This window comes from Vicugna pacos, chromosome 11 (genome assembly GCF_048564905.1).
Source record: "Vicugna pacos chromosome 11, VicPac4, whole genome shotgun sequence".
NCBI classification, from domain to species: domain Eukaryota; kingdom Metazoa; phylum Chordata; class Mammalia; order Artiodactyla; family Camelidae; genus Vicugna; species Vicugna pacos.
Window position 1 is genome coordinate 11,763,996 of NC_132997.1, and position 18,506 is coordinate 11,782,501.

At 44.7% G+C, this 18,506-nt stretch overlaps 1 protein-coding gene across 2 annotated transcripts in view; it reads right to left on the reverse strand.

The window, feature by feature from the left end:
• The window catches only part of LOC140699627 (trafficking protein particle complex subunit 9-like), a 217,169-nt gene that overhangs the window by 119,857 nt on the left and 78,806 nt on the right, over positions 1-18,506 (reverse strand). Inside the window, exon 4 of one of the 2 annotated variants that reach the window (XR_012077858.1) lies at positions 13,790-13,986. The exons of the other annotated variant lie outside the window; for it this stretch is intronic. The gene's annotated coding sequence lies outside the window, so the exon portion shown is untranslated. Of the gene's footprint in view, positions 1-13,789; positions 13,987-18,506 lie in introns of those variants that run through there. 2 annotated transcript variants of the gene reach the window in all.

Genomic DNA, 18,506 nt, shown 5'->3' on the forward strand with positions numbered 1-18,506 from the left:
AAAGAATGTAGCACATTTTTGGTGCTCAACAAATGTCAAATTAATATTACAGTGGTTTACAAGTCTCCTTCCTAATCATCTTCTGTGTTTCCTGGCTAGACTAATACCCAAAGGAAATTTTTATTTCTCCTTTTATAAACTCTTGGGGTGCACCCTTCTGTTCCATCCCACCACCTGTTTAAACTGATGGAAGGGATACCTCCTCCCCACTCCTCTGGGTCATGCAGAGTGCTACTCCCTTCACAGCCCTGACCCCTGGCCCACAGCTAGCCCTCCTCACATTAACAGATTGAGTTGTGATTCCAGGGAGACAAGCAGGGCATGTGAAACCCTTCCTTTCCCTCCAGTGTTGGCCACCCTAGGGAAGCACCCTGGATGCTCAGCTCCATGGCAGAACAGCCCTGTGCATGATGGGGCAGATTCTCTCAAGGGAAGGCTTGTTGTGGCCCAGAGATACCTGGGACAGGGTGAGTCTCTACTTCTGGGACACAGTATCATGACACTCATTTACCCACAGCCCTGAAGTTCATGGAGAACGTGGCTTCATCAGTAACAAAGAAGACATTTAACGCCTGCCTACTCTTTTGTGTCATCTCTCAGTTGGCTGCTGGAGACAACATGTGTATAAGTATTGGTTCCCCTTAGGCCCCAACATATATGAAGTAACAAAAATTTCTGTGGCTTAACGTTGGTCCAGGGCGACTGTGTAACAGTTCTGACTCTGCTGATGCTAAATTATGGGTGTAGGAATTATGGAACCTCCTCAAATATCTTTCATCATAAAATCAGCTTTTCTTATTTTCTTGTTTCTTTGTAATTACCAAAGACTATAAAATGATGGCTTCACACAAAACAGCAGCTAAAGTTTATGAGCTCTCTTGACGTACCCACTGTGTTAAACACGTTACATAATTACTAATTCTCACAATTCTACAAAGCAGATATGAGCGTCCCCTTCTCACAGACAAGGGGAAAACTCAGAACGAGCTGACTCAGGATCACGTGGTTCAGTGGCAGCACGTGCAGGCAAACCCAAGTCAAGAAACTACACCCCTTCATATATGTACCAAATCAACTGCCACCAATTAACACACAGCGGCGGGGTCAATACTCAGGGAACTCAACACACTTTTCAGCTTTATGGTGCTCCAGAGGCAGCTTCTAGCTGTTTTATAAAATCCCGGCTCACTGGTTTCTAACACTAGAAGAAAAGGCCGATTTTGCCATTGTTTGCACAGCAAGTCTGAAATGTTCACAGCGAGATAACAGAATAAAACTATGATATAAGCAGAAAAATTTTTCCAGGTAGAAAGACATAATGGACATTGTGCTATTCTGAAGCATTAAGCAAAGAAATCAAAATAAAATCACATTGTTTAAGCCTTATTTTACAAACAGAAAAATTAAGACTGTAAAAAGTTGCAACAGCGCCACCTATGGCTAAAAAGACCTTCCAGGTTGCCGGGAAACATGCAACACAAAAATTGACTGTAGGATGAGAAACGAGAATCAGGTAACTAGAAGCTTATGTAGCATATACTGCACTTTGCTTCGGGGGAATGGACGGGTATTCAGTATTTAATCTGATATTGCTAATACTCCTAAATATAAACAAAATACATAGGCTCATGGAAATTCATCTTAGAAGTGGAAAGATTCCAGTCCAGCCACTTCATTTTACATGAGGGGAGACTGAGACCTGAGATCTGTCCTCCTGGCAATCAGCAGCAAAGCTCTCCTAGGTCTCATGTCTTGCACTGTAGTAAAAACCAACAGAACTGTACTACGCCTATATTCATAGAAGTCACGTCTGTATTTCTCCAACAGTAGGTAATCTAAGTATCTTGCAAAATAGTTCTCAAAGAGCCAGAAAATGATACAAGTTTGTTGAAATACAAAAACATTTATTTACATATTAAAACAGCATGAGCTTTATTCTCTCTATTAAAAAAGTGACATGTCAAATCAAAATTTTGAAATTTTAAAACCTGAAAAGAGTGCAGAAAAAAATCAAAATATTCTTTAATCACAAAAGAGAGAAGCTTATTCCCTGAAAATAATCAATGTGGATTTTTCTAAACTTAATGGTTCTGGTCAGAATCCCGAGAAATTAAATGTCTGATGGATGGTTACACGGCAACATGAATTCTGAGCTGTAACAATACACATTCTGTGTAAATAATCTTCAAGGTCGTCTGCTTAAGGCAATTTAAGTAGTCCCTGTCTCACTAGAATGACACAGATTTCAATAAAGCTTCATACTGCACTTATAAAAAAACTGAATCCTAGTTTCTTTAAGCCATATTAATGTATATCATATATATACATATTGAATATGCATCAGAAATAAGCTACACTTTTTAGTATTCAGAGTTGATACTTCTAAACTATCAGTCACTGTGACAGCACATTTTTATTAAGCACCTATACGGTGCTTTGTATACAAGGCGTCCAGCTCTCACAGTCAGACAAGGTAAACCATATTACTCAAATTTCACAAATGATGAAATATACTTAAGCCAGGTAAACAACTAAGATATTCATCATCAGGAAAGAAAAGAGTAAGGATTTTACTTACAATACTCACTGACAAAGTTTTCTTTCATACTAAGACTACATAAAACAAATTCAGTGTTTGGAAATTTTTCAGTAAATAAACACCACTAGAAAAAACAAGTAACATCATTAGCAACAGTTGGACTTTCAAAGACCACTTCTCTCTTGCACAATAGTTATTTTAAATGTTTTGTTTTTAGTTCTCACAAAGCACTAAATTAAAAAAATATTACCTTTAAAGTCATTACCTGAGAATAAAACATTTGTGAAAATGTACAATTTTAATTTATGTCACTCTGCCTCACATTCTCACTGGTGTCTCTCCTTTGAAGACCTCATCAGGCTGAGATAGCTAAAATCGGTCATTTATGGACTCACAGGAGTTCGGGAAAACACTCAACGGGAGGCTGATTAGAGGAGCAATTGAGAATTCATCCTGTGCAGCCTGGATTCCAGCATCGAGCTAGCCACCGCCAGCTGCGTGTGATTTGGGGCAAGCTGACCCATCTCTCAATCCCTCAGCTACAAAAAAGGAGACACTGATACCTACAATCAAACACCTGCTATGAAGTAAAATATGAGCAAAGCATTTTAGCCTCAGTTAGGCGTCCACTCACAGCGAGTTTGGTCATGATGATGAGGAGGATGGCAGTTAATAAATTAAGCTCGACCAAACAGGAGATATCACCTTAAAGGAGAAACATTCTAAGGACATGAGAATTTCCTTTTGGATGGATTGCAGAATATTCTATAGATTTTTTTTTAATAAACCAAATTTTGTCCATTAATTGTAGATTTACAGGTTCATGGACAAGTCTCCAGAAAAAGAATTAGAGGCCTCTAACCTCTGAAAACTAAGATGTAAATTTTAAAAAAAATCAGGGAAGAGATTATACCTCATTTGGGAGAGTATGTTCTTAGCATGCATGAGGCCCTCAGTTCAGTCCCCAGTAACTCCATCTAAAAACTTTGTTTTGTAAGAAATAGAGAATTAAAGCAAAAAGATGGAGGAATAGGGAATTTTTTAGAGACTCATCTCAGATTTAAGATGGGGAAGAAACCATCCAATTCTCAGAAGAAATCTTGAGGACTATGTAAACTGGATCTGAGATGTCTAGTCTTTTAACATTATTCATGAAATCATATTACCAAGTCTTAAAACTACCTGATAAACCACAGTGGTGATACTGATCATAACAGCTACCATCACGTATCGAGCTCCGGCTAGGACTGCTCTGCTCTGACATCTCTGCACCTCAGGCCTCACCAGGCGGAGAGCACTAAATTCGGTCATTTATGAGCATCTCGTGTAAGTCCTCCATTTGTGCTTCTCACTCTCCCCTCACCAGCTCCTCTGAGGGAAGCACTGTTATCATCTTCCCTACCCACAGATAAGGCCACTGAGGCACAGAGACTAAACCTGTTCCAGGCCACATTGGCATTAAAGGACGTCTGTATTTCTGCTGTTTTGCTTTTCACAAAGGAATCTGAGATATCAATTCAAGGCAGACTGTTAAATAATCAAGTCTGTCAGGTCTTCACCTCAAAGAGCAGATACTATAAATTCCTGATGTAGGATGAGGCTGCCGCCACAAACTGACTCAGCTTGAAATTAATATCCAAGATGAAGAAGCGGATACACGTAAATATTCACGATTGTCAACTCTGCTCACGGGTCTGGGCCCTTCACTGCCTGAAAGGGGGTGAAATCCCCACCCGTGTCTGGGAGGGAAGCCCGGCTCTTCCCGGGCTCACCCAGGCTTCATGGGCTATTTACCCCCACAGACTAGCCTCAACGGTTAAAAGCTCTCAAGATTTTTACACCAGGCAAAACTGAAAGACATTTCTGCAGATGGAGCACTTCTCAGGCTTAAATTTTTTTGCCTACACTCAGCCAGAGGGAGAAAAGGAACAGAACTCTACAAAGTCTCTGACCCTCACCACTCACAGGAGTAGAATGACCACAGCAGAAGATGGCACTTCACATTGCAGAATGAGAACAAAATAAAGATGCCCCAACGACAGGCACTCCCAGACACAGCGCTCAGCAGTCTTCTGCACAATCACGGTTGTGCAGCCCTCATCAACTTCTATTTCCAGAACACTTCATCAGCCCAAAAGAATCCCCCTATCACTAGCATTCACTCCCTAATCCCCCTCCACTCAGCCCCTTCCAACCATCACCTGCTCTCTGCCTCTGCATGTGCCTATTCTGGGCATTTCAGATCACTGAAATCAACAATTTGTGACCGTTTGTGTCTGCTTCCTTTCAAATAACAAGCTGTTATCAAGGCTTGTATATTTTGAAGTGGTATCAGCATCTCTTTCTTTTTTTTTTTTTGGAAACGTTAAAGATTATTAGAAGGTGGTAAGTACTATCAAAAAGAGTAGAGTGGAGCATAAGTGATTGGGTTTCAAACGGAAAAGTGTGGGTTGAAGAGTCAGGGTGGAATTCCCAAAACAGGTGGCTTTTTCATTCTCCTCTTTTTTTTTCTTTTTTACTCACTCTTAAGTGTGAATAATGTTCCACTACATGGAGATACTACATTCTGTTCATCCATTCAGCAGCTATTTATGGACGAGGTCCAGAAAAATGAGTGTAAGAGGTGACTAGCATGGATGGCATTTAAGCAAAGGGCAAAATGTGCTTTCAAAAAAAAAGCCAACAAACAGAGGCACAAGGAAATTCAGTGCGTTTCTGAGCAAAGTGCTTGCTTGCTTCGGCAGGACTACCGTGCAGGGCTGGGGCGGATATTGGCAGGAATCACGGTGAGGGAGTCACCTGAGAAGACACCCCACTGCAAGCAGCTCAGCCAATCCTCCTCCCTCATCCTGTATTGTTAGAGCAATGTGTCTAGGTTACTCTTATTTCAATTAATAGCACTTTAACTGCACATCTGATCATCTCCATCAGACCACATTACCTCCAAGTCACAGAAAATCATTCACTGACTGGAGCAGCACCAGGACATAACGGTGATGGATCAGGGAGTCCTACAGCATTCCAGCCTGCAGGCACAAACCCCACATGTGCCCTGGTGATGTCCAGAAAATAAAATGCATGGAAATATCTCACTGCTGGTACACGACATCTGACCTCAAATTGCCCGAAAATCATGCTGGCAAAGCACTACTCAACCTTCTCAGTACAAAAAAAAAAAAAAAGCTAAGAAGGCAAATTTAGGCTCTTCCATTGAAAACCAGCAGCCACCACTGCCAGTATTTCAGCTGGAATGCTCCTGACTTTGAAAACCACTGCGCAGTTACTTTTCAAGCGTGAAACTGATATATATATACCACGTAGATGATATTGCAGTAGGATTTTTCTTTTCAAAATTTCCAGTTGCAACATTAGCACAAGAAAGTTTATGTTTAGGCTTTAAAAAAAATCAATTATCCTCCACTTTCTTAATTTTGAACTTATTATTATTTTATAAATGGAGCTATGGTGCGTATTTTAAAACCTTTTGATTTCTGAAAACAAGACCTTTATGACCTCACTATTTCAGAGCAAACTTTAACGATTCTGAGAGGTGGGGCCTGGGGCGCTCACTAACAGCTCTTTAAATACTGGCAAGGATGTGCTATTAAGTAATGCAATGGCTCTAACTCCACATTAGCTCAGAAAGCAAAGAAACCACACCAAAGTCTTCCTTAAATATTTTTATATTCCTATTCTTTTGAATATTAAAGTTCTTAAAATATATGATGTTTTTTGAAAAAGACAACAGCTGTATTAATTTTCCTCTCACCAAGAAAGCAGTCTTTATCAGGAATAAAAACCCCTATGGAAATCAAAATGACAGGACGTTTCTAGCTAAGTGAACATCCAGATATGAACACAAACCTAAATCCTACCAGATCTCACTCGAAGGAGCTCAACAAAGGCCTGGGCAACCCGGGAGATTAGCTCTTTTGTTCCAAATGTTGGCTGAGCTAAGATCATCACACTAGGCATGGAAGGAGAGAAGAGGAATGTCCACCTGGCGGCCTCCATCCGTTTCCTTCCAGCCACAAGGTGCCTCTAGGGCAGCCCCGGTAACAAGCCCCACATAAGGAAAGCCGGCATCCACACTGCCCCTGCCGTCCCGAAGTAGCCCCGATGCCCATATCCCAGCCTGTGAATGGTCTTCTAATGATCCCCCAGTTGGTGGCACCCTCCCCCTCTTCCCCGCTACACACAGATACACAGAGCCATGACAGCCTTCCCAAAGCACAAATTTGATTACATCAATCCCACTTCAAACACTTCAGAGGCTCCCTGGTAGAGTTCTAGCCCCACCCCAGGCCCTGCTCGCCCAGTCTCATCTCAGGACATAGGTCCCCAGTGACCTCAGGAGCCCCCAGACCTGCTCCTACTTCCCACTTGCCTCCAGGCTCATTTTGACTGTTTCCCAAGGAAGCCTTCCCTCCCTCCAACCTCCACAATTTGTTCCTCTCTTCCTAAAACATTCTAGGCTAAGTCAACTTCTGACAATGCTAAGTTCTCAAGAAGCAAATACATTTTGCTTACTAATGTGGCTACACTCTGTCTCCCCTAGACTCACTGAAGTGCACGTGTTATGAATAAATGAATGACGGGTTGGGTCTCAAAGGGACTGACATACCTGCTCTTGCCCATCCCGACCCTTTTGTCTGTAGTATATCTGAAGCAAAACCAGAAGTACCTTTCCTTAGGGTCACTTGCTGTTGACACCCTTCACTGCCTACTGTGTCAGTTCTAGTAAAACTCAACTTCTTCCAAAGCCCTACACCACGGACTCTCTCCAGTGTCCTCCCCAGCAGGGGCTCCCTCCACCCTGGACCGCACAGGGCACTCTCCCCAGGTCCCCACGCCAAAAGCCTCCAGGCCTCTACCCGGGCTGCACCTGCGACCTGAGCCACATTCTTGACTCCTTCTCCTGGCTGACTCTTACTCTGTCCTCACAACTGAATGTAGAGCCCATTTCTTCCAGGAAGTCCTCTCTGATAATGTCCTTTAGGTCTTGTCTGGCCTCTATCTATAGCAGCAGTACATGGTGACCAACTGGGTGTTTGCCCGCTCCTTTGAGTCCACGAACCCTTGGGGGCCACGTGGGAAGGAGTGAGAGATTACAAGACGGGTGGGGGAAGCAAAACGCAAAAATCACAGCCCAAGTCCCAAATTCAAGGATACATTCTCAGAAAAAACTATAAACTATTTCACACGGGTCCAATTTGGCTACTATTTTTGTGGCTTGGGGACAGCAAAAACTTGGTGTTCTAGTCCAAAACCCAGGTTACATGCAAAGAAATGTATATATTCATATCCAAAGGAAACCAGAGCTGCTCAACAACAGTTTGCAGTTAGAACTGAAAGGAAATTTGATAAAGGCAATCTCTCTCTCTCTCTTCTTCCTTTTCTAGCATCATATAATTTTAGAAGTATTTGCGTGACTAACAGATGGCTACAGCCCGTGATTCTGCACTGAAGTGTTCGGGGCTGAGGAAGCCCAGATTACATTCACTCTGTAAGTGCAATCACACCAACACACTGATAGGTGCCGTGAGTGGTGCAGCTGATGTTCCAAAGCAGGCAACATTATTCTGTAAGAGAACTCTAAATAGAAAGGAAGAAATGCAATGTCCTGTACTCAATTTCATTTGTAATATGGGCCATTAACTGATAGTATATCTTGACTAATGAAACCCAAAAATAAATTGTCAACGTCGATTTTCTTCATCTGACCGTTTTATGCTAACATCGGATATTAAACCCTCACTCCATACGGAAAGCTCAGGCCTATGCTGCAGCACAGTTACATCCCGTGGAAGAAAGCGGATCAAGGGAGAATTGGAGAGTTTCCCTTCAGAAGCTGCGAAGTGTGGTTTTGAACCTGTACATCATTTGCAACCACGACATCGACAAAGGAGTTAGACGTTACCTCTGTGGGGCGAAAATCACTGCGTGCTTCAGAACCATCAAACAACGCTGAGCTTTGTAAAACGGTCCAGAGGCGCTTAAATCATACTTTTCCTGAAAGGCTCCAAAACTGACCCACTTCACCATTCCAGGTATAACAGGGAAGTACTGGAAACAGTAGAGAGAACATGCCCTTGAAGTCTGACAAGGCCCTGCTTGAATCCTGCTACAGCATTTACTAGCCGCTAAATGGACCAATTCCTTAACCCCTCTGAGAAGGCTTCCCAAACCGCAAAAGGGGGCTGCCACCGCCCACCTGGGAGGCATGGATGTGAATGCAACACGCAAGTAGGGCGGCCGACTGGTACGTGACACGGGGCCTGGCTAGTTTCCCTCCGCTGCCCTTCTCCCCCTTTAAACTTGCACTGTTCCCCCGGTAATGATCAAGCCCCTGAAACAGACTACCCGTATCTTCTGTGTATCCCTGGATACATGCCTTACGCTTAGGAGGCCAGAAAAACAACTGCCTCCTCCCAAGTCACTAACAATGTTCTTAAGAGTCTGGGTATTTTTAACTCTATTTTTCAGGGAGACTATTCCAGAACTTTCCAAGCACCATTCTCCAGGTTGGCTCCCCTCCCAGTGCCCATCCCTTCTCACCTCAGATCCTCTGTCTAACTGCCTTCTGTTCATGGGAAAACGAGTCCGGTATGGTGGGGCTCCCAAGGCCTCCCTCCCTCCCTCACAGGTGATTGTGACAAACTTCTCCCCACTCCTCACTCCAACTCTAGCTTCTGAGGAGTCTATCCTCCCGGACCCTGCAGACTCTGCACCTTCCCAAGACGCACACTTGGCCATGACCCTCCCTTCAGATTTCTTCCTGGCTGGTCCTGCCCAGCCCCCGGCCCCTTAAGGATAACTGGCATTGCTTTGACAATGGCAAACGCCACTGACTGACACACCAAAGCTGCATGGTCTGGGCTTTCCTCCAATCCAGACACAGTCCTACCCCACCTCAGCCTCAGTCTGCAGCCCTCGAGATGATCTAATTCACATGCAAGGCTGTGAACAGCAGCTAAGAATGTATCTCTAGTACGGCTCCTTCACCTGAGCCCCAGGCTCATCGACCCGAGTGCCTCTTTGAAGTCCTAACTTGGATGACAAATGGCATCTTAAAAATGCCTCATGTCCACCATTTACTCTGGAATTCCATTCCTGGCAGGTATCTCCCAGACTCCCCATTTTAGTAACAGCCCCAGCACCCACCGAGGTGTCTGAGGTCACATTCAATTTCCACTGTTCCGTCCCCCCCAGCCCTGCCCTGGAATCAGTCCGTCAATAAGCCCATCTCAAGTGTAGTTCTGCAGGGACCATGGCCGGAAACACACAAACTCACAGCATGGTGCACTAACAGTCCTCCGTAGGGTGCTCCCTGGAGGGGGAGGCATCTCCTGCCGCTGTTCACCTCAGAAGGCACTGGATTCTCACACAGGAGTCCCAGGAGGAGGGACTCAAGGTTCTCCCGTGGTCTGAGCTTTGAAGGGCCCAAGGTCTGGGGGAGCTCCTAATTAGCAGACACACTTGCCAATGAGCAGATGAGGATGAGGGAACCCATGCAAGGCTGTTATCACTTCAACTCATGGGCTCTCAGGGGCCACGGGAAAGGCCTGTGTCCAAGGTACAGCCCGGCCATCACAGATCCCAGCCTGCATTTGCCAACCCGGACAGCCTAGACTCCATCTACTTGTGACACTTACTTCTGTTCTGTTCCCCACCCAGAATGTGATGGACTCATTCAGATATTCTGGCCTGTCTCAAGCGAGACAAATTCAGTGAAAAATGAAGTGTCCACATTTGGACCAGAGCATGAAAGGAGAAACAAGGCCTCATGTTCAGCATGATGGTGGTGACCAAACAATTCCGCCAGGTGAGATGAACCAGGGTAGGGGTGAGAATCCAAGGTCCTAGGTCTGCCAAATCATCTTCTTTCACGGTTGTCTGGGGTGTTGGAGACTGACTAACACAAACTAACGACACGGCCGTCAGTGGTGGACGTCAGCTGCAACAGAAACGGATTCAGCTCTTTACTGCCAACATGGGTTAAAAGTAAAGGCCGAGGCAGGGAGGTCTGCACGGCTGCTGAGGCAAACCACAGACCCAGCTCTGAATGCCCACTGGCTGGAGCAGAGAGGAAGCTACGGCCCTTTTAGCAGTCCCTGTGTCCAACAGATCCAGGTGAGCCAGCTACTTAGGAGAAGGCCATGTTGTCCTGATACTCAGAAAAACCAGCCTCGTAAAGGGAACAAAATAGTGGCATGGATTTTAGACCCAATTCTGCCCCTTTATGAAGGCAAAGTAATGTAAATGGCACGGGGAAGTTGAATGTAAAAAAAAAAAAATTAAAGAACCAAACTGTGACCACTTCCTCCAACAGCGGCCCCTGCAGCTGTCACCTCCGTGGCGGCCACTTCCTCTCCAGTGACCGCCGGCCAGGAAGCGCCGTCACGCACGTCACACAGTGACAGCCAGGAACCGCGTGCCGAGCACGTTTGTGTAAAAGCAGGAATCGAGCAAAATGCTGCAGAATTAAACCTTACAAGTTTAAATACTCCATGAAAAGAATGCCTCAGCAGCCGCCTAAATCAAATCGCATCTTACTTCTACAAAACAATCAAACAAATTTAATAAGAGCGCATTTGTCACCAAATAAAAGGACGACCAAACATGTTCCTCAAAAGCAAGGATTTCAACAGGTATCAAACACCAGTGGGTGATGAGCTAACAAAGCAAATATTCCAAAAAATTAGAAAATTAAAAAATGACTAAGATAATAGATGGATCAAAACAGCTGTTAAGTTGTTGCTTTTTAAAGCGATGGAGACGCACGGAGGGCAATCTGGCTATTTCCAATGCAGGGTGTGCACAGCCCACATTTTCAGAAGCAACAACATGTTCACTGGGCAGTACAAGTGAAAAAGGAATAAAGAAAAAAGAAAAGAGGAACAAGAGAAAATTAGAAACACACAAGAACAAAAATGATTTTGACTGCATGTACAAGAATTTACGTGAGTGTGTGAGGTCAGGGACGTGGGGATGGTGAGACCCACCCTCACCTCCTGCTCCAGGGAAAGCAGGGGCCTGAGGGGAGCGGCGCTGCCAGGGGACCACAACGTGTTCAGCGCCCCTAACCAAAATTCCACCTACAAGCGTCGAGGCAGCTTTTGAGCTACAAATTTTGGTCGCATTTCAGTCTGGACAGATTTACTCACTTCCACCAAGAGTAGCAGGAGAGAATGAGGCTCTGCTCCTGCACCAAAGCATTGTTTAAAAAATTAATGACTGTGGAATAGTAAAAGCAACAATGGAGTAGAAGTGACTGGAGGAGAATATGCTTGACCCTAGCTCACTGGCCGCGTTATCTCACTGACGTTCAGATGCTGGCTGAGCCCTTATGGTACCAGAACAGACAGACCCACAAGGAGGGAAGTTTAATGCGCTGAACCACTGTGGGCTAAGTACACATCCGGCTACTACGCTAAGTCCCAAGGGCAGACTTCAAAAGGCAAAAACAAGCTGGCATTTTCTGGTGGGTCTGCAGACTCAGAGACAAGCATTTGTTGAGCAAAAATGTCACCAGTGCCTCCTATGACAAAAGAAGTGGCACTGGCGTGGGGTCTGGGGCAGGGCTCCAGGCTTCCACTTCTCACTCACCAGTCTGTCCAGGGGGAGAAGAAGGTCCCTGCTTAGGTTTCGCTGATGAACCTACCTTGACTAATGTCTGGGGCCTCAGCAGGAGTTGACAGATGAGGTGAACGGAGCCAGACTCTGTGTAGCACGGTGCTGGCAGCTATGCCCTCAGCAGTGCCCAGGCTCCTAAACATGTCAGCTCATCTCCAAGAAGTAGATGGGGATTGCGGGCATGTAGATCACAGGGCCCTGTGAGGACAAGTACAGATCATGGCCACGACATGCCTCTCCTCTTCCTTAAGCCATAGAGGTATGTCCGGGGAGGAACAGAATATTCATCCAGAGCTTGCTAGGTGGGCTCTCGCAGGTGGGACTCGGGTCCCGCGTGCTTTTCACTCACAGGGCTGGTCTAGACATTCTATTTATCAATTCTCTAGCATCTTCTCCTCCAACTTACCAACAACCAGAAAGTAGGATCTGATCTTACGTAAGTTCAAGAATCACAGAGCACCTCCTCCAAAGCGGGCCTGGTAGCACATGCCAGGTCCTCTGACCGTCACCTGTGGGACCACCATGAGCCCTCTCCAGACTCAAGGACAGAGGCCGTAGGCTAGGGGGACACAGCTTCCCTCACTCACCCCAGAAAAGGGGGACCACGTCTCGGCAAAGGCATCTCACCCTCTTCTGCCCGAGGGACAGCACGATAGATACACAGGGAAACAGAGCAGAAGGTGGGGGGGAAGGCAGCCCAGAAGAGCTCGTCTGTACTTCCGAGGCAAAGTGGGGCCTTTGACTTAATCACAGGGACAAACTGAGAATGAACATTTCCCTGCTCTGTCCCAAACACCGTGATACGCCTTTCCCTGCATAAGGAGTTCATTCAGAAGTCCCTGGCGGTGTTTCTGATGTCCTAACATGGCATGGTGGCTGTCGGGCAGGAAGAGACTGCCTGAGCTGAAAAGGTGCTGGGCCTGGGAGGCAGGTGACAGCGGATCCAGCAGCAGCTAAACCAGCGCCTTGTTTTGCCTCTCGGGGTTCAGCATCTCATCTATAAGCAAAGGGATGAGACTGTCCCAGGACAGGCTGCCCAACAGAAATGAAATGAGAGCCATGTAAAGAAAGTTTCCCAGTTGCCACGTTTAAAATTTTAAACAAAGAAACAAACCAACAAACAAAAAACAAATACTAGAATGTGATTTTAAGAACAGATCTTACTTAATCTACTGTATGTTAAATACTATCATTTTGACATGTAATCAATATAGGAAGTAAAGGGATAGTTTATGTACTTTTACTAGACAAGCCTCAGCGTCTAATGTGCATTTGACCTACAGCACATCTCAGCTCAGTCCAGCCTCCTCCCCAGTGCTCCTAGCATCCGTGGCTTTGGCTACTTTCTTGGACAGCAACTCCAGGGTTCCCACCATGTTCCTGGCTGTAAAGCGGGAGTAAGGGTCCACACTAACCCTAAAAGGATCTCTCTGAAACAAAGGCGGATTCTCTTTGAAATATCTGTAAAGCGGCGGGCTGCACCTCCCCTCCCCTTGGCTACAAGACAGACTTCTTCCGTGCTGATCCCTTTCTGGATGTAGGGAAGCAATCCGGCACACAGCCAGGGTGGGCTGGCCTCCAGGTAAACTTACCTGCTCTCTGTGTTCAGTCTCATGAATTCCTCCTTCTCAAACGGGATGCAGAGGAGGGGGATCTTGTCCCCAGATATCTTGGGGCCACCATCCAGCCACTTGGACTTGAGCAAGATGAAGAGTGAGTCAGTGAAGTCCTCGATCCTCTTCTCCACCACCCTGCAGTCCTCTTAGTTTGAGGGCAACTTCGGTGCGCGGCTGCTCGGCTACCTCCCCATGCTGCACAAAGACAAAAGCTAAGAGTCATTGAACGAGGTGCCATACAGCCCCTCTGCACGTGCAGCTTCTCAAAGGCCTTGGCAGAGAGACAGTCGGTAATGGTGACAAGGCCCACGACCTTGCGGTGGGTCTGGAAGATGCTCCACCCATTGTCGGGCACATAGTGGTGCCTGTAGTGCATACAGTGTGTCCACTGTGAGCCGCATGGGCTGATATGGCTCACCAAGGTGAGTAGCTGATAGATGCAAAAGAAATTCTCCTCTGAGATGATCTCTATGGATTGGACCACAACGGGACGAGTCTGGTGGTCCTCAGCACACTGCACGTAGTCAGGGATGCTCATGTTGCAGGCCCTGCCGAGAGGGGAGAGGAGATCGAGGTACATAATCTGCTGTGTGCTACGGGCCCATCTGGGTTGCGGTGACCTGGTGTGTACCAGCCAGAAAGCAAGGGAAGCCAAAGCAAATCCAACGGTACAGTTTGTCCTCAGAGTCTGCACATGGCCACTGTAGCTCGGATCACATTACCCAGCTTTTGGCCTAGGCTTCCTGCCTCTGCAGAGAAGGGTCAGTTCTTATTTTATATTTCCAAGCACCTAGCAAGGCCCTGATGCAAAGTCACTGCTCAAAAATGCTGAATAAAGAAATGAACAAAGGAAATGCTTTCCCCAACCCCCTTCAGCAGAATATAAAGAAAAGGACCACAGTAGTATCAAAAGATCTGGATTTCTATCCAATTTATTTGAACCCTTAAGCTTCATAATAATGGATAAGAAAACTTGCCTTGGGGAAGAGTGTACAGTTCAGTGGTAGAGCACATGCTTAGCATGTATGAAGTCCTGGGTTCAAACCCCAGTACCTCATTTTAAAAATGAAACAAATAAATACACCTAATTACCCAGCTGAAAATGTATTTTTTAATTCAAAAGTCTAAAAGCACCTTGCAATTGACATAACATTGTAAACTTGACTATACTTCATTTAAAAAAAAATCTTTGCCTTAGAAGAATATATCTGGATTACAGATGTGTTCAAATGTAAAATGCCTAGGGTACCACCTGCATAAAAGGAGGTGACTGTTCAAATGTTCTATCCCTCCTTTATGAGCTATACTTCCTTTGGGTGGGTTATAAACTCACAGAGCTAATTTTCTCAGATTAAAAATATTAATATTACCTGATTCTCAATACTGCTGAAGAATCAGATAACCCTAAGAAAGCATCTGACCCACAGAGATTACTCAATAAATGTTTGTTGAATGAATGAATAAACATTCAAAGTGAATGCTGCTCCCTGCCACAAGCCATCATAATGGTACTGCCTGGAAATCCCAAGCCCACGTTCACCCGACTCTGCACTAACAATGTGGGTGACCTGGGCAGGCCTGTGTGCTTCTCTAAGCCCCAGTTTAATCATGAATAGAAATAACGGCAATAACACAAACCTCAAATTGTTAGTGAGTCAGTAATTAATTGTACCCCAACACTGCAAGATGGAACCATTAAGAAAACTGGGCAAAGTGTCCACATGCCCTCTCCATATAATCTCTTACTACCACATGGGAATCTACATTACATCTCAAAATAAGAAGTCTAATATTTTAAAGAGGTCATTGAGGTTAGGTGAGCTCACTGTCTCAAATAAGGAACACACAGTACAAATAGGACAATGCCCAGCCCATGAGATACACTCAGTTAACATTCCCACTGAACCCACTAGTCTCTCCAACTTCAGAGCAAGAGGATGGGTCCTCGTGGCAACAGGCCGCAGCACCTGAAGCTAACAAAGCTAATGGTGTCCACTTAAAAGAGCCCCTGTCACCACCCTTGTTCTAATTTTCTATTTGTAATTTTTTTCTTTTCATTAAATTGAAACTCCCAATTGCATAGAATTCTTACCAGATATCATGATGGCAGCCCTTCAAAACCTGACCACAGAGATCATGATGGCAGCCCTTCTTGGTGAAACAATAAAATGAAGAGCCATTTCCACAAGACCTCTGTGTAAATCCACTAGGGAACTTCATCCTGGACTGAGGAAGAGGACTGGGGAGTAGCGGGTAAACTGGGGCATGGAGAAATAGGGGCCACCTGTCCCACGATGGACTTTAGACTCACCCTCACCCTCCAGGAACTTCAAAATACACACAGACAGAGTGCTATGGACAAGAAGTTTTTTTTAAACAAATCCCTGAATCCCTAGCAGATCTTGTTTCTAACGAGACACAAATGTCTTATGTGTATAATGTTTCACAGAAGCCTTAAAATATTATCACCCCAACTTGACCCATCAAGAAACTGAGGTAGAAAAGTTTATCACATTTTACAAGATTAGAGAGAGGCCACATCAGACACCGTATTTAAATCCAAGTCCCTGCTCGAGTGCTCACACTAGAAAGTGTCACATACTGCCCCTTTCCTGCCCTCTCCCTGCAATAAATCCCTGAAGAGTCTTTTCTGTGTCACCTGGAATCAAACTCACATCAATTTTTCACAAAGAGCTATGTAACTCCTTAGAGGATTTATCAAAATCTAAAGGGTTGGGTTGATAGGAGAAATTTGCATTTTCTGTTTCTCAAAGGAAACATGGCTTTAAAAGAAACTGAAAAGTACTTATCTAGTCTAAGCCCTCATTGTGCACAGGAAGAAACGGAGGCTCAGAGGAGAAGAGGAAAGGGCGTTATTAACAAATATTGCCTCAGCGCGGCACCAAGCCAGCCCTGGGCACTTCTAGGGGAGGATCTGGAAGGCCCAGGAGAATGAGTGTTAGAAAATAGAAAGAGAAGAAGCATATAAGGCCCCGTCTCTACACCACCATACCATGAATTTCCACCAATTACCCAGTATGGGTGCAGCCAATATTAAGGTTGTCTAAACAGGTTATTGAAACCTGGAATTCTCAACCATAGTGGAAATTCCAGCATTTACTGTGCTTTTTCCCAGTCCAACCATCAATTCTGTGGACACTCTGTACCAGGGACTACACGAGGCCTGGAGTTCTCCCAATTACAGATCTCTATTACCACGTGTGCAAACCACATAAAGGCTACCAGAAGAAAAGCGCCCACCGATAAGATGGAATTACTGAAACCGAAAGCAGCCAAAGAACATATATTACTAGGAAAAACGGTGCTCCTAGAAATGGACTCATGGACATAGAAAGCAAACTGTGTTTAGCAGGCAGGAAAGGGGGGATTAACAGATACAAATTAGTAAATATAAAATAAATGACAAGGACCTGCTATATAACACAGGGAAATATATTCAATTTCTTGTAATGAGTTATACTAAAAACAATCTAAAACATATGTATATACATATGCATATGTTTATAACTGAATCTCTGCTGTACACCTGAAACTGACATTGTAAATTGACTACACTTAAATAAAAAATAATTTAAAAAAATAAGTAAAAATAAAAGCAACGCCATTAAGAAAAAGTAAAAGAATACTCTAATCCCCTTAGCTGTAGGTGGTGGAGAATTCTGGTTGCAAGCACCAAGTCCACTGGGTCACTCCAGCACTGGCTGTCACTCTTTCTGACCATCAGAGAGTCACTTGCTTCACTGAGGTTACTTTTCTCTTCTGTGAAAGGCTACAGCTGCAACTAACGATGTGTAGAATCTCATCATTCACAAACCCAACAAGTAGTGAGGACTTCCCATGAGCCCGGCTCTGGACAGAGGAAAAGATAGGGTCCGAGATATATTCATGGGTAGAAGAAGTTTATGCCTTAAAGACATTAATTCTTCCTGTTTTGATAGACAGATTCATTGCAATTCTGATTAGAATTCCTACCAGATTTTTCTTGGAATGTAACAAGTGAATTTATGGTCAAGAATAGCCAAGAAATTTCTTTAGAACCACCACTGGGGAGGGGTGGATAGGTCATTAATTTCCACTGCTCTTTCTGAAGGGATAAAAACGTTCTGGAATAATAATGGTTGCACCACTGTGAATATGCTAAAAGCTGCTGAATTGTACCATTTAAATGGATGGAATTCATGGTGTGTGAACTATATCACAATAACACTGTTACATGAAGAAATATTTCTTGACAATTATTTTTCTGTTTATACCACTAGTCTATCACACAATTTAAGAAAAACAAAAAACCAAAACAAACCAAACAGTGCCAGGAGCTCTTTAGGACTGCAATATCCCTGGGTCTCCAAGGCCTCTGGTGGTGCTGTTCCTCTTAACACACACTAGCTGGGCTGGGCTAGTTAGGGACTGTAACTATCTTTTTAAAATCGAGGATCACTCCTTTCACCCTGGGAGAGGGAAGGAAGGAGGATGTCACAGCCTCATGCCTTCAGCTCATTTTTAACAGAACCAAGCCCTGCTTTCACCACTGTAATCACTCTCACTATAAAAACACGTGACATCAACAAGCACAGCCATGATAACACCTGAAAGTGTTCAAGGTACTTACCTGCAGCAGAAAAACTGAGGGAGGAGACAGAAGCTCGCTCAGCACTGAGGCTCCCTTTTCCCGACTCCAACTGGAGAAGCAGGGC